We start from the raw sequence: 17,117 nt of genomic DNA, 5'->3' as shown, positions 1-17,117 counted from the left end.
CCACCCCGAGAAAGCCAAGAGCCCTGCACTGAGGGGAAGGCCATGAGCACCCCCAGAGGTGGGAGATGTGTGGCTGCCCCAGGGAACCCAAAAGCTCCCAAAGAGAACCAGCTCTGGACTCCCCCATGCCCAGGGGATGACGGGTGTCAGAGCCGAGAAGAGGACCCCCGTCATCGTCCCCCCGCGTGTCCACAGACCCCCATGGACCTACCCCCAGGTTAGAAGTGATGCCTAATAGGGAGCCGGAAAGGAGCTGGGAAAACACACAAGGTTTATTCAGCCCCCTCCTCCACTGAGGTTTCGAAGCCAACACAGGCCTGAGCCGGGAGAGGGGGAGCCCAGCTGAAACAGGGGGAGAGGCTGGAGGTTTTCAGTCGTTCATGCCTGAAACTGACCTGAGGACTTTGAATTATTTAAGATGAACCGAAGAGGCTACGGGTCGTGTCTGAGATTTCATCCCAGAGGCGAAGAGGAGAATTCAGGGTGCATTCTTAGGGCCCGAGAAAAGAGGACACTTGCTTCCTGTTCATCCCCTAATGAATCCAGGCCAGACAGTAGAACCGGTCCAGGTGGCATCCTTCGGGGTTTCTGTCTGTCCGCCTGCTGATGCGGAGCCCCTCAGTCCAGAGCCAGGTCCAGGGTTCAAGGTCAACCGCATTTACTCCGGACCCGGCCACTCACAGCTCTGCGACCCTGGGCACATTCCCTGAGCTCGGTGTGCCTCAGTTTCCTCCTGACGGTACGTGTGCTGGGGCTGCCGTGAGAATTCCACAAGGGAGCGCGTCGAAGGGCCAGTGTGGAGCATCGCGTCTGTTCAGGCGACGTGAGCAGTTATTAACATTTCGTCCCCCCTCATCAGGTTTCAAGCTTTATGGTCACTGAATGATCTTTTGTCTTAAAATGATTCCACGGGTCTCAGGTGATATAGCGTGTGTGCTGTTTCTGTCAAGGTGGATTGACCAGGCAGTTTCTATCTACAAGGTCACTCACGTGACCCCATTTTGATTTGAGCAACAACAAAAATATGTGGTTTCAAATTTCAAAGCAAACAGTTGTGCAAGTGAAACAGCCTAGAGAAAATAATAAAGCCATTATTAAAAATGAAATCAAACCTAAGGTCGATAGGAGAAAAAGAGCGGTCAAAGCTCAATCTGGGATGGAGTCTTGACTTTGATGTCATTCTCCAAGGTCATTTAGAAAACTCGTTCACAGGCTTCATTTTCATTTGTAAGTAAGTCCATTCTAAAAAGAAATGTCATGGGTTTCTTTTAAAATGCCCTTCTCTTATTTAAGACAATTACAGGTAAAATGAAATTGAGAATCAGAAAAAAAAAAAATCACATTTCTGGTTCAACAGTCTTCCGTGGCCAAAGGCAGAGAAAGTTTTGCTATAACAGGGCCACCAGCTTGTGTCGATGTCGGGGAGCCCTGCCCTGCACCCGAGATCTCAGAAGCCAGCACCAAAAATCGTTTGGAAATACGATGGCTTGCTTGATGGAAATAATGACAAGTAATTAAAAGCAGGGTGACTAGAATTCCTAATGACAGAATTCCAATAGGACTGCTTGCCTTGTCCAAACAAACATAAAGTGATCCCATTTTCGGCCTCTTTGTCCTGTCCTGGAGGGGGCTTCACTCGGCTCTGCGTTCGGCTGTGAGAACGTGCGAGGCACAGCCAAACTCTCAGTGAGAGCCCCGGCCCTTCGCACAGGCTAGCCCCTTCAGGTCCCAGGCTTCAGGAGAACTGCTCGTGCTTAGCTAAGAGTTAGCTGGCTCCCCGGTTAGGGTGACCAGGAGCACCTTCTAGCAGCAGCAATGACATCTCAGCAAACTCAAGGATTATGAACTTCAATAGCAGCTCATGGAGACACCGTGCAGGGCTCACACGCCCCATCTCATCCATCCTCACAATTACTCCCTTACGAGGAGTCTGATCCCCCTGTACCAGCAAGAGGGTAAGTACTTGCGAGTGGTACCCCGACCAGAATCTGGGGCTGCGTGGATCTGGGGACCCGGCATCTGGTTGTCCCACTGACATGGGTTGTAGGCACCCGCAATTTGCATTTTTCTTTGGCTGTGTAAACTTGTACATGCTCTACAGCAACCGTAGCAGGGTGGCAATATAGACAGAACCTTTATTTGTGAAAATATTTTCAATTTCTAGTGAAATAAGTATGTATTAAATATGTGTGTGAATACGTGTGTAAATACATATGTGTGTAAATACTCTGAAATAAATATGTGTTAAAACGGTGACACATATCAACTTGAAAGAAGGAAAAATAAAGCAGCATTTTGGGGGGAGTGGACCAAGTTCACTGGGAGTGTATTAGGAAAACTGCTATTTAAATTACGTTTAAAAATTAACCTGTTCATAATGACCATTTCCTGTTACGCACACATGATGTACTAATGCACAGAGAACTGTACTAATGTGGTTTAAAGGTTTTACGATTCAATCCCACCAACATCTCTAAAGCAAGTGTTATTATCCCCACTTTACAGATGAGGAAAGTCATGTCCAAAGACACCAACAAAGTTGTCTAAGATACTCGGCTACCAGGTGGCTGAGGGCTCCACAACCTGATCTGCATACCTACCCCTCGGTCCACCTCTCCATGTCACACCCTCATTCCAGCCCTTCAAAAGATGGGTGTGATGTAGTTCTAAATGGTTTACATTTAAATAATGTAAGTGCATTTACATTAGGAAGCCACACTAATTGTAGTTTAGTCCCTAAGCTCTAAGATCTACTCTCTTGGCCATTCACTGCTGAGTACCGGCTTCCCCTAGCAGGAAGAGGAGGACGAGAAATCGCTTAAACTTTTCCTTAACGTCAAATAATCATGTTACTTGCTTACAGCTTAAATGCACAAGCAGAGAAGGTGAAATGTTTATCAACTGAGTTCCATTAATTTAATTTTCTTTCTTGACACCAGTGACTGCAGATCCATCCAAGTTAGCTGAACTCGGATGAAAATCATGAGAGATTAAAAAGAACAACAAGCAACAGAGACTGTGTTTCATTCTGTCTACAATACGGAGCATTTGGAGAGCAGGGAGAACTCACTTTTTACTGCCATTTCTACTAAAGCCCCCAGCCGTGTACACAGTAGGCACTCACTAAAATGGGCAGCCAACTGAACTAAAATGTAAAATGCAAAACCCTCAGTAGACTACCTAGCACATTATTTTATATTATAAAAGCTCAATGATGCTCTCAGATAAAAAGCCCAGGAAGCGAACCTCAGGATGCACTGTTTATAAATTTGAAACAACACTCCAAGTGCCTCCTTTTGATTGGAGAGCTTGGGGCACCAGCCCACAAACGCACAGAAACTGTTTATTCACAGCTTAACGAACACATTAGCCCTGAACTGTGCTTAGAACACAAATACGGTCCAAAGGGAAATCAATACAAGGTAGAATTTTAAAGCAGAACCACTAGGTTCTGCTTTAAAAAAAAAAAGAATGAATACTGTTGATGTTATTTGCCAAGCAACACCTAGAATTATTTTCCATCTCTGAAATCAATCTTAGTGCTGGAAAAGTTCAGCAGTTGTTAAAACAACTAGTTCCTTGCCTCAAGTGTACTCAGAAAAGACAAACAGTATTTTTTCACTTTTAAGAATTCAGACTGAATTCTGGGACAATTCAAAGTAAGACAGGCAAGTCTGTAGACACCTATTTTTGCAGCGCATATTTTAATCTTTAGCACTTAACACGTCTCACATAAACCATTTTCAAGCCTAGAACGGCATGAGGTAAGGCTTCACCACAGTCTACACTGGAAATGTCATTCTGGGGTCCAAGCGACAAGGAGCTCAGGAGTGGCTGATACGGTCACTGCACCTTGCCCAGGCCCGTTCCAGCTCTGCTCCAAGCTGGCCGGAGCGAAAGCAGCGGGCAGGTGGCCCAACTGCTATGCTCTGCGGCCACAGGCCCTCCCCTGCCTGTCCATCGTCACCTGCCCCCAGGGCCCCCTCCCCCCGGGCACGCTGATGCCGGCGCCTCCTTATTCTTCTCCCTGCCCTGGCATTCCCCAGCCCTCCTCCGCCTGGCCTGGACCAGAGCCTTCCAAGTGTCCCCAAACGCACCGCGAAGTCTTTTCTGACCTCTCATTCTGTGTCCCATCCCTCCTCCCTGGCACTGCCCTTCCCCCAGCCACGGACACCTGGTCAGCCCAGCGTAGCACCGGACCCTGCAGGACAGCAGAGCTCAGAATCTCTTGTAGGGACCCTTGTCTGACATGTGTCCAGCACAGGATGTGTGTTTGCCCCAATGCAAAAGAATAAAAAGCTAAAACTATCACAAAGGCTTTGCTTACTTCCCCACCTTCCTACTCCCACTGCCAAAACAAACAAACAAACAAAGCCAGCTCACTGAAGAGTCTCTCTAAGGATGATGATAAAAAAACCTATATTAAAAGTAATCTTGATAAATACTTTAAAAGCTACAGACACTGCTGGATGGACAAAGCAAATCTTTCATGAGATCTGAAAACTCTGCCTTCCATATTCATTCCAACACAATACGCTTTTTTACCCTATTCCTTCATGCTGTTCTTTTAAAATGAAACTATCTGCCTCTATCTTGATTAACTGTTTCTCATTCCTGTTTACTAAAAAAAAAAAATGACTCATCCAAAGTGAAAAAAGGGAGTTGGCTTTTAGAAATAGTTCTTTTTTTCCTCAGTCTCTATCATTGTTTACATTTGTTTAGTGAGAAATGAAATTTTCTATTATTTTTTAACAAGAAAGAGGATTATTTTGCTTGGGGCGAAAGGTAGTTGTTGATGTTTACAGCTTCCTGGTATCTGAAGATTTTGATTCTGCGCGCATCACTCAACGCTCAGGAGAGAAACGCAGCGGCAGCCATTTATGGGGACTCTTCCTTCTGCAACACCTCCGGCCAGATGGGATGGACACCTTAGAATCAACAAGTATCACCTGTCCCACTTAGCAGATGGGGAAACTGAGGCTTGGAAGGTTTAAATGAGTTGCCTGAAGCTGGTCAGTTGAAGGAGCAACCCCAGGTCCTTCTGTTTTCTAAACCAGTGCCCTGGTACAGCCCTCAAAAGTCATGGAAACGTCCCAGGTACAGCCCTCAAAAGTCATGGAAACGTCCCAGGAACAGCCCTCAACAGGCATGGAAACGTCCCAGGTACAGCCCTCAACAGGCATGGAAACGTCCCAGGTACAGCCCTCAACAGGCATGGAAACGTCCCAGGTACAGCCCTCAACAGGCATGGAAACGTCCCAGGTACAGCCCTCAACAGTCATGGAAACGTCCCAGGTACAGCCCTCAACAGTCATGGAAACGTCCCAGGAGCAGCCCTCAACAGTCATGGAAACGTCCCAGGTACAGCCCTCAACAGTCATGGAAACGTCCCAGGCTGCCAGGGGTGAAGAGGGGCTGGATTTGGATGTGAGCCTGAAAGGAAGGGAGGAAAGAACATTAGCTGGCGCCCTCCTCCCCACCCCTAACCCGGAGGATGCCAGGCCTTAGGCTGCTTCCAGAACAAAGCCTCTTTCCTGCTGTGGTGGCAGAATCTGTGTGCCCACTGCCAGAGAAGCTGGAGTTCGCAGTACTTGCGGTGCCAGAGGAGAAAGCAGTGAGGGGGAGTTAAGAGGCAGGAAGATGCTCTGGAAACTCTGCGGGGAGACGGCATTCCTAAAATATAAAGAATAGGCCCACTAAATCCAATTTGTGGCAGTGACCATAAAAGCCCTTTGGTAAGATTCTCTAAGGAACTCTCAAAATTTCACTCCTCCCTCTGTGGGAGAAAATAATTATTCTAATATCTTGCTAAGGGAATTAGAATATCTTCTGAACAACAGAAAAATAACAATCTAGTCATCACCTGATTCGATAAAAAGCAGGCTTCCCTGCACTTGCCTGGAGGATTGGGACTGAATCCTCCAGGCCATGGAGACCCACCCAATACGACAAAGACCACTTCCTGTGACCCTCCCACCCTCAAGGGACAGACCCCCAAGGGGGCATGTTTATACAGACAGAAGACCTAGAACGCACAAAGCACCAGTTATGTATCTGTGCCTTCAGAGAATGATGTTTACCGAGCATCTACTCATGCCAGGCAGTGAACACAGTGAACGCTGCGTGGAGCTCACAAATACGGCATAAATAAATGCAATATGCAGCACGGTACGTCCAGGTGCTAAATGGAAGGGGAGAACCAGGATTCAGCAAGGTGGAAACTGCTGCTGATTCCAATAGCGGGGGACAAGGGCTGCTGGTGTGTCCCAGGAGCTTGGAGAGGAGCTGAGGGCTGGAGGCGTCGGCAGAATCAAGAGAGGGAGTTTTTCTTTAAGATGGTAGAAACGACAGCACATTTGTATGTTGACAGGAGCAGTACAGTAGAAAGAGAAGAACCAACGCACAGGATGCAGGAGAGAGATTTCATACGGAGGCACTGAAAACAGGGAAATAAAAATGAGGCTCTACAGGACTTTTCATACCTGGCCCGGGACATCGGAGGAGACCTCTGGAGATGATGACGGCGCTACAGCAGTGGCAGGGGCCAGCACTCCTGGGGGTGAGGGCAGTACCTGTACGGACCCTCCCGGGAGCCCGAGCTGGGCTCGGGGCACAGAGCACCTGCCGGGGCCGACGGACGAGAAGAAAGGCAGTGTTGCTGCTGCGGGGATACAGACCCAGTGAGTCAGCAGTTACCTTCTAGTACAGATGCTGAGCCGCCACAGAAGCAACACTTAACAGTGCTGGGAAGCGGCAAGTCCCCATTTGCTTCTCCTCCTGCCAAAAGCAAAGCATCGGATGAATTATAATTCTATCTCCGAGCAGAGAGAGGAAGAATGTACTGCTTTTGCAAATTTAAGGTTTAACCACGGGGAATCAGAGACCCCAGGGAAAAACAACTAAGAAGTCGTAGAGTATATAGTAGCCAGGGAAGGGAATGCAATCCTTCGACAAAGACCACTCAGTGCCTACCATGGGCCAGGAGAGGCTGATGTGCCTGAGACGGACGCAGTGCGGCCGTCACAACAGTCACAACATGCCGGCTGCAGTCTGCACAATGCAGCGTCAGGGCGGGGAGACTGCAGGGAACACGGGCAGGGGAGGACCCGGGTGGAAACGAGAGCATAGTAACCCATGACCATTCCGATGGCGAGACAGGGGAAAGGCGTCTGGGAAACAGAAGACAGCGGACCTAGCGGGGTAAGAAAACAGCAAGGAGAAAGGGGCCCAGAGAGCAGGTGTGACCCTGGAGGACAGCGTCCTGGCGGAGAAGGGGCTGGCGGGGCCCCTCCTCCAGGGTCTGGGGTCAGAATACGAGCTCTGCACCCCCAGCTCCACTCTTTACTCCCGTGTGACCTCGGGTCTCTCTAACCTTCGGGTTCCTCACTTGCACCACGAGGATGACGGCAGGAGCCCCTCCTGGTGTGTTGGGGGTAATACATGTTAGCCACTGTTCTTTGTAATGAGCTAGAGACAACACCATCAGAAGGTCACAGACTGTAGAGGCAATTTGTAGATCGATTTAAGAAAGAATTTTTAAACAATTAAAACTGTCCCAAACTGGTATTAACTCCTTTGTAAAGAGTGAGCTTTTCATCCCAGAATGGGCCTGTGCCGACGAAGCCCTACCATCAGCCCAAGAAGCTTTAGAGGGGATTCCTGCAGTGGATGAGGGGGTGGCAGACGAATAATAAGTTCTGTGATTCTTTGAAACTTTTTCTCGCTGCTGATATTTAATTTACTGTGTTCAAAGCAAGAAGACAGGAACACGAGGACAGAGGAAACATGCAGACAGAAGGAAAGTTTGAAGATAAACTGTATGTAAGGTATTGATCACTGAACGAAGAATTAAATGGAATATATTAAGAAAGTGAAGTGGATTAAATCTCCCAAGAAACAAGAGAGTAAAGAAGAGGAAGGTATGAGCGAGGTGGGGTAGATGAAGAGACAGCAGGACCCAACTGTGCTCGGAACGTGGTGGACCTTTCCTTCCGCTCTGCTCTAGTCGTCCCGGATCTGCAACACGGATGATCTCTTATATCCTTTATGGCCTTGAAATTCTCATACTTCTTATGCAGCCTGTTTCTGTATATAGAACGTGAGAGTTCTTTAAGCAGCGCACAGACTCTGAAACTGCCCATGAGTTTACAGCCTGATGGAGAGAATCATTGCCAGGAGCCATTTACGGGCCTGAGGGGTGATGACCAGGGCTGAGGATGGGGGCGCTGGTACCTGGAGGTCAGAGGCAGCCTCTCCTGTTACCAAGAGCTGGATGGTCCCTGTAGTAAATGTGCTAACGGCAGTTATACTGGCGTGTAACATGTCAGCCTGTGTTTGAGATCACGTCACCCCAAATTCTTCAGAAAACATTTAGCCGGCGACTGCAGGTTAGTAACCGACTTATGAAATTCTGCAGTCAGGACCTGGTATGTGTGCAAAAGGAAGCCACGGGCTCCGAACTGGGAGATGTTGCCAGAAACCACTTCGGATGCGATGCCGAAGTCTCCAGTCGAACGTCTGGATTCGTGTAATTTCTCCTCCATTAGCTTAAAGGGGATCCGACGCTTCTGTGACGTTGTTTATTCTTTATTGATTTCTACAGAGAGGGGATTGGACTTTTCTCTTTTGTTTAACAGCCTTAAAGGTAGATGGAGGCTTTTACACGTTCATGTTCATCTATTTTACTTACTAAGGACCTGTAGATCACTCCAATCGCTGTTTCTAGAACTCAAGGAGGTTAGAGCTTTCCTGTGTTTATATCTAGAAAGACATTGCAATAAATGAAGCCAACATATGTATACCATAAAGACTAAATTGCTCCTTTTATCAAGCTACAATTGACCATTAAAATAAAACTTATCTAAGGGAGACACTGGAAAAAAGAAACTATATGAAAAAGCTATGGTCCGTCTCAGGAAAGGTCCCAGCGGTCCATTTCCAGTCTTTGCTCAGAGAACCACTCAATATTCAACTTCTCATTTTTCAATGCCAGCTCTTTTCAAATATTATGATAAACACTCTAAAGTGACCTACTTCCCCTGACACCTAAGAAAAGTGATGTGTCATTCCAAAATCCATTTCTCCCACTTGCAAGGCAAGCAACAATACTTCTATAGTCATCCTTCTCTGCCAGATGGGAAAAGTCTCTTTTAAATAAAAATTTCAAGAAAAAAAGTTATTCTGAAGAGTATCAAATGTTCCCTTCTAGCTGGGTAATTTGGAACAGTCCTTGGGTGCAGCTCTCTAGCTGGAACCGGAGTGTAGGCTGGGGATACTCACGACAGGGCCTGGCAGGGAACTAGGCAGTAAAGTGATGTAAGGACTACAGAGATTCTCAAAAAGCAGGGTTATCTAAGAGGGCACTTGGCCTGAGACCCCTACAGGGACAGGAACACCGAGTGCAGAGCAGATTTTGGACCCAAGTGGGTCTACGTTTGAATCTTGCTTCTGAATCCTCTAGCTCTGTGGCCTCGGGCAAGTAAATTCCCTCTAGGTACTTCCATTTTCCTGTCTGTAAAGTGAGGATCCTAACAGAACCTTCCCCACAGGGTGGCTGTGAGATGACGGGACTCAGAGAACAGAAGGCACTCAGCATGGGGCCTGGCTCACAGAAGGCAGGCACTGAATTTTTACAGTAAACGTGATCGAAAGCACTGAAAGTACCTATAGGTATCATTGGAAAACCATTTCCCTGGTCAATTTATTGTTTTCAAGTCACATAGTTCCAGATGTTCTTGTAAAAAAGAAATGCATCAAAACAGAACCTGTATCTACAAAAGATCTTTCTGGGATTTTGCGAGGCATTGCACTAAATCCGTTTAGCGATGGGGGAGGAATTGACATCTTTACTAGATTGAGTCTTCCAGTTCTTTAACATGGTATGTCTCTCCATTGATTTAGACCTTCTCTGATTTCTTTCATCAGAGTTCTAGAGTTTTCAGCACATGAGTCCTATATGGGTTTTGTTAGGTTTACACTGAAGTATTTCATTTTTTTGAGCCATTGTAAATAGTTCTGTATTTTTAATTTTGCCTTCCATGTGCTCATCACTACTATATAGAAATACAACTGACTTTCGCATGTTGATCTTGTATCCTGTGATCTTGCCAAATCACTTTTTTAGTTCTAGGGTTTTTTTGTTTGTTTTGTAGACACCTTGATATTTTCTAAATAGACGATCATGTCAGACAAAATCGACAACAAAGAAGCAGGTAGGATCAAACTGGGCTGAACAATAAGAGAGAGTGGAAGAAAAGTGAGCACCAAGCAGAACTTCCCAGTAGCTATAAGCAAACATGCACACGATTATTCGAAAATTCCAAGGAAAGGCAAAGGAACAGTAATGTCTAAAAGGATTTTGAAAAAGAAGAAAAAAGTGGGAGGAATCACTCTAGTACTCAGTTTCTCGACTTATTATACAGCTATAGTAATCAAGATTGTGGTATATATTGAGACAGACACACAGATCGACAGAACAGAATAGAGAACCCAAATATGGACCCAGAGGTACAGTCAACTTATTTTGACAAAAGTGCAAAAGCAATTCAATGGAGGAAGAACAGTCTTTCCAACAAATGGTGCTGGAGCGATTGGACATCCACGAGCACAAATATGAACCTTGACCTAACCCTCATCCCTCATGCAAAAACTAACTCAGAAAGGATCAGAGATTTACTTGTAAAACACAAAACTATAAATTTTTTAGGCGATAACACAGGAGAAAATCTTTGGGATCTGGGGTTTGATGAAAGGTTCTCAGATATGATATTAAAATCTTGATCCATAAAAGAAAAAAATTTGACTTATCAAAATTTTCAAAAAAACTTTTGTTCTGTGAATGACCCTGTTACAAGGATAAAAAGACAAGCTACAGACTGGGAGAAAATAGCTGCAAAACACATATCTGACAATGAACTTACACCTAGAATATATAAATAACTCTCAAAATTCAACTTTAAAAAACAAAATAATCCAATTAGAAAATGGACAAAAGATATGAAGATTTCAACAAAAGGTCTCAACAAAGAGGGCATTCGAAGGGCAAACAAACACACAAAAAGATGCTCCCCAGTACTAGCCCCTGGGACGACAATGAGCTATCACCACACACTTGCTGGAGGAACTAAGATGAAAAAGTGACCCCACTGGTTAGATGCTGGGAAGAGGCAGAGACACTGGTCCACCATGGACGTCGACGGCAGCCATAGAACACGGCACAGCCCAGCAACTGCACTCCTGGGCATCGATGCCAGAGAAGACGAAAACTACCTCCACACAAAACCCTGCACACACGTGTCCACTGCAGCTTTATCTGTAATAATCAGAAACTAGAAACTATAAAGGGCCCCAATGCCCCTTAATAGGTGAATGTTAATAACGGCTGGTCATCCAAGCACAGAGCGCTGCTCGGAAAGGAAAAGGAACAGTTGGATGTACCTCAATGGCACTCATGCTGAGTGAACAAAGCCAATATCAGAAAGTCACACACTGCATGATTCCAGCTATAGAACATTCTCAAATTACAAAATTCTAGAGTGGGGAACAGATAAACGGTTGTCGGGGGTTAGGGATGGGAGCGGGTGTGTCTGGGTGTAAAGGGGTATGGGAAGGGAGAGCTTTGTGCTTTGGTTAGAATCTTGACTGTGGTGATGGTTCCATGAGCCTACACGTGCGATAAAAGGACACAACTATACACACGCTGTACCAATGTCGATTTCCTGGGTTCAACACTGCACTATAATTACATAAGACATCATGCGAGGAGGGGGAAGCTGGGTGATGGTACATGGGACCTCTCTGCTCTCTTTGTAACTTCCTGTGAGTCTAAATTATCAAAATAAAAAAAAGTAAAAAAAAAAAAAAAAAGCCTGGTTGTAGCGGGGGAGTTGGAACACACAATCTGCCCCCGAAATAAATGAACAATCATGATTTCAAAAATAACCCAGGAGGTTAAATAACAATAGAAATGAACATGATTGGCAGGTTATAAGACATTTTATAGGGAGAAATAGGCTTTAACATTTGTCATCTCTTACTATCGAGAAAACAACCTAAGCCTCAAACTTTGGCCTCAAAATCAGAAAGACCAGGACTAAGTTTCCTAAATTGCTCCAAAATTCTAAAATGAAACTTTGCTTTGAAAAAAAGTGTTTTTCCCTTATTATGGTTCCGAATATGGCCTGGGTTGGAATATGTCATTTAAACAGTACTGAAGACAGTAAGGCACTATCATATGAACTTACTCTTGCCCAGGAGATACCAAGGGGAAGGGTATGAGCAGATGAGACCAGAAACCAAAGAAAATTAATACATTCATGGTGCTTTCTGAAACAGTTTCCCCAAAATATTTTCACATAAGGATTCCATCATTCAAACAGAACAATTCCAGATTTCAATGGTTTCCTACTCCAAACTGAAGTGCTTTCAACTTGTTTTGATAAGAGATTAAGAGGTACATGCTTCCAGTTACACAATAAATAAGCCATGGGGATGTAATATACAGCATGAGAAATGTAGTCAATAATATTGTGGTAACTTTGTATGGGGACAGATGGTTACTAGACTTATCTTCGGGATCATCTTGTAATGTACGTAGATGTCCAATCACTACCTAGCACACCTGAAACTAACATAATATTGCATATCAACTATATTTTTTTAAAAAGTCAGCATCAAAGAACAGGATTTGGGGCAGAACTGACTGGTTGGTCAAACTTAAAAGGAATAAATCATTTTTCTTTTAAAATTCCTCAGTTTCTCTATAGTCTACTGAGAAGAATAAGATTCAGAAATATACTTGACCTTTCCTAAATCGTCTTCATTAATTCTATATTTTAAATGACCATGCTAATAGGGATGTGTATAAGGTGATTGGCAAAGTTTTAAAAACAACACTTGTTTTGTAAATTTGAGTTCTATTTAAATGTGGAAACCTGTTCTAGAATTAGTGATGCTAGATGAATAAATAAGCAAACAGGTTTCTTATCCTTTGGTAGGTCTCAAAAACGCCCCAGGCCAGTTCAGGATGCATCCCTCTTGTTTTCTACCTCCCTTGACACAGGTCACTAGGATATGGGCTATTACGCTTTTCTGGGATTTAAAGAGTGTAAGCAAAGTTAATAAAAAGGTCTAAGGAAAAAAGTGACTTGTGCAGTGTAATATGGAATCCCAATCTCTATTTAAAGCTAGCCTGTTAGATCTGTTTGGCTTTGAGGATAAATTTTTCTGGTAGACAGAGCAACCAAAGAACAGATCTATTACAAGTCCACTACGCCTCGCTATCAAGGAAGCAGAGGATTTCACAGATTTCATAGTCAGAAGGGACTTAAAAGACCCCTCGAGTCCAATTCATCGTACTGCAGGGTGACTGAGTAATCCAGTTCTGAAGGTTCTGCCAGTATATATGGCCTCTAATCTGTAGAATAAGCTTAAATCTAATTATTAGATCTGTGGCTAAGAAGATGTCACTTGGGAACCCAGTCTTTTTTTTTTTTTTTTAGGGCTGAATGCTTCCATTTTCAATTTCTCTAGGTTGACACTTTTATTAATTAATCAGGGATCACCCCACCCCCTCCCCAAAATAAAAAACTGAAATAGATACAAGAGAGATAAGGTAAAGCGGATTAACAGAGATGTAAAAGAGGTTATAAAATTAAAAACCCTTTCCCTATATGGCTATCAAATCCTCCTCATTTGTAAGGAGTCAGAATAGCACATTTTCCACAGAAATAGAACAAAGTTGAATCCCTGTCACAAACACTATTAATTAACTTAGAAATCCGCTTTTATTCTGTCTTCCAAAGGGTGTCTGAACACGAGGAAACTGTATCTCAGAATCTATAATCAGGACAGCAACAAAACCAAGTCTGGCACAACTGACAAATTCTCTCTCAATTAATCTTTATAAAGCAGAAGTCATGTGAATAATCAAATAATTTATAATTACTAACTGTATAAAATCTTTACCATATCATGTTGATGGGTTACAGGATTTAGCTTTTTCTGCACAATGGTTTCTAAAGACGGAAGCATCCTAGGGGGACTATTATTAGCTCACACAACAGATGGCTATAATTTGAATAATGTGAAATATACATAAAGAAAGTGAAAAAAATACCAAATGTTACTTTTGGTTCAAAACAGTAGTGTGACTGCTTTGTTTATCTCCTTTCATTCCCCGGACCCTGCTAAAATGAGAATAAAATAATAAAAAGGCAAAAAGAGCAAGAGACACAAAGCAGAAGGATGACTAGTAATTAACCTAATGCGCCTTGGAAGTTATACTCTAAGTGTCTGGCGGAAGATTCCAGGGAAAAGTGAGTGATTTTTCTGGCATCACTCCCACCACCACAAAGTGACAGGACCTCGGAGCAGGACAGACCCAGAGCGGAGGATTAGAAACCCAGCTGAAAATATGGAGCTTATGAAACGCTAAGCACAGTACTGGCTGGCTTGAGATCCCACCGTGACCTCTGCGTGGCCCACAGGACTCCCAGGTGGGCAGAAAGCAGCCTAAGGCAGTGTTAGGGGAACCAGTGACTGAAACCGCCCGCCCCTGCCGGGCTCAATGGTAGCCACTTGCATGGCTTATCTCACAACAGGAGGTCCTGGTAAGGAACACGGAACTAACAAGCTACCACCAGCCGGAAGAATTCGGGAAAGCTCAAAAGGAGAGAGGAGACGCCAGCCCATATGTCCTACCAACCTCCCAGAATCCTCCTCGCTGGAATCCACCTTGGCTGAGTGATGCACATGCCACCAGGAAGGACCCTGAGTCACAGTGATTGGCCAGAGACAACCCAGAAACTAACCCCATCACCATAAAACCCGAGACTGTGAGCCACGTGGCACAGCAGTCCTCCTGGGGTCCCTCACCCTCCTGCTCTCCGCCCGGGCGCCTCTTCCCAATAAAGTCTCTTGTTTTGTCAGCACGTGTGTCTCCTCGGACTGTTCCTTTCCGAGTGTTAGACAAGAGCCCACTCTCGGGCCCTGGAAAGGGTCCCCCTTCCTGCAATAGCAGGACTGGGTTATAATGAAGGTGCCGGTGCAGGGGCCTGAAGCTCGCCTCCTCCCCTGCACCCTCCCAATGCCAGCGGTGGGACAGAGGGTGCTTTCCAGGAAGGAAAGCACTTTTTTCTCTCTGAAAAAACTGATCAGCCTTGGGTAGGGGTGTGTGTTGGGACGCGGGGACGGGGCACCTACTGAGGTTTAGGGGTTCCAATTTGGAGAAAGCTGGCTCAGCGTGTGGTCCCATCCAGTGCGTCCCGCCATCAACAACCCTCACCTTCACACACCGAGCTCCCCACCCGATGCTCGATGCTCAGCAACTCTCTTTTAAGTGTTAACGGGCAGTCAGGCATCTAACATGAAAGCTAGAGACTCAAGTCATCAAACAGAAACAAAAAAAGAAACTGGGAGGAAAATGAGAAATTCAAAGGACATTTGAAGAAAACTTCAAAAAGTCCAGGATATCATCTAGAGAAATAAGTGAGGCTATGGAAGCCCTGAAATAAAAACCTGATGTTCTTTTAAAAAAATTTAAAAAGAGGCAAAACTAAGAGTTGGAAATGAAATATTTAATTGAAATAAAGATTTCTTCCATAGGAGGATTTGAAGGAAATCTCTCAGAAAGTAGAGCAAAAGAACAGAGGTTAGAAAATAGGAAAGAAAAGATGACAAAGATGCGAGGATCCATCCAGAAGGTCCAATATTCAAATAATTAAAAACTCTAGGCAAAGAGATCACAGACTATGGAAGGGGAGAAATTATTTAAGAAATAACACTAAAAAGTTAGTTAGATGGAAGGGTCCAGGCATCCAGAGCCAGAAATAGCAGTCCAAAAAATAAAGAAGCAAACAAAAAAAGTCCACAGTAAGACTCATGTCGCTGTGAACTTTCAGATCATTAGGATAAAGAGATCTCACAAAGCAGGATACATAAGGTGCCCGAATGCCCTGGACTTCTTAAGGGCAGCACTAGATTCTAGAAAACAATGGCACCAAGTCTTCACAAGGGAGGGAAAATACTTTTTAACCTAAAATTTTATGCCCAGGTCATCCTTCTTCAAGCACAAGGACAGAGTAAAGACACTTTTCAGACATGTAAGAATTCAAAAATAGACCTCCCAGGCACTGAGGCTTACAGAGGATGTGCTTTGTCAGAAGGGGGTATAAACCTGGAAGGAAAAGATACAGCAACCCAAGAAAAGAGGGGGGATTCCTTCCCCCCACCCCGCGTCCCAAGAAGCAGCCAAGGTCGGTTCTCGGGTTCTGTTGACGAGAAGTTACAGCAGCTGTTGAGCAGCTCAGAGCAACTGGGCTTGGAATGGCCCCGGGAGAAAACACTCCAGAAGATGTGTGAGTATTCGTGAACTATTATTCAGAGGCATATGGCAGAAATGTTGGAACATTTGGGATACAGACTGACTCTAGGTAGATTAGAAAGTAAGGTAAAAGACAGAAAGAGGCCATTAGGAACTCTACAAAACAGGACAGTTTTCGAAAAGAAAAATTCGGTTGCAGCACATAAATTAATTGTGTACATAGCGGAGTGTGTGGCTATGTCACATCGTTCCTAATCAAGTTAACACAAAACATAAACTGATTATAAAGACTCTACACGTTACATAATTTCTGCTGTCTGGCTATTCCCTGGGCAATTCAAGTGATAAAACAATAAAAAATGAGCTTGAAACGCTGCACCTGTGTACAGTACAGATGAAAATTTTCGAAACTTTATATATAGAGCATTCTCAGATAGATGTTTGGGATCTGGGACCCTAACACTGAATACAATTCAAATCGCTTTCTCTTGATGTGATGATCTTTACCACACTTCTCAGACCCACGTTAGGATAAACCAAAGGCTTTAGTATGTGTCTCTGTCAGTGAGACAATTTAAGCTGCATCCGCGGTGTGTGCACAGGGACAAAGGAGTCCAGGACCCACTGGCTCACCTCATTCCCGTCCCTGCTCTGATGTCACCTCTTCCCTCCAGCAGTTGCGGCACTTGGTCTCCCATCTCTCCCCATCCTCTCACAATGCTTATTTTTCTGCACAAACCTGCCACGGACTGAACTCTTATTCCTTTATCGTCTGTCTCCTGCATCAGAACGCAAG

The 17,117-nt window shown here is 44.7% G+C and overlaps 1 protein-coding gene across 4 annotated transcripts in view; it reads right to left on the bottom strand.

Moving 5' to 3' along the window:
- The window catches only part of FAM110B (family with sequence similarity 110 member B), a 134,859-nt gene that overhangs the window by 11,038 nt on the left and 106,704 nt on the right, over positions 1-17,117 (bottom strand). The window contains exon 5 of one of the 4 annotated variants that reach the window (XM_061172008.1): positions 6,483-6,661. The exons of 2 other annotated variants lie outside the window; for them this stretch is intronic. The gene's annotated coding sequence lies outside the window, so the exon portion shown is untranslated. The remainder of the gene's footprint in view (positions 1-6,482; positions 6,662-17,117) is intronic. One more of the 4 variants, XM_061172009.1, reaches the window with a different exon arrangement.

This window comes from Eubalaena glacialis, chromosome 17, assembly GCF_028564815.1.
Source record: "Eubalaena glacialis isolate mEubGla1 chromosome 17, mEubGla1.1.hap2.+ XY, whole genome shotgun sequence".
NCBI classification, from domain to species: Eukaryota; Metazoa; Chordata; class Mammalia; order Artiodactyla; family Balaenidae; genus Eubalaena; species Eubalaena glacialis.
Note: the sequence above shows the minus strand (reverse complement) of the source record. Positions and strands in the feature narration are given on the sequence as shown.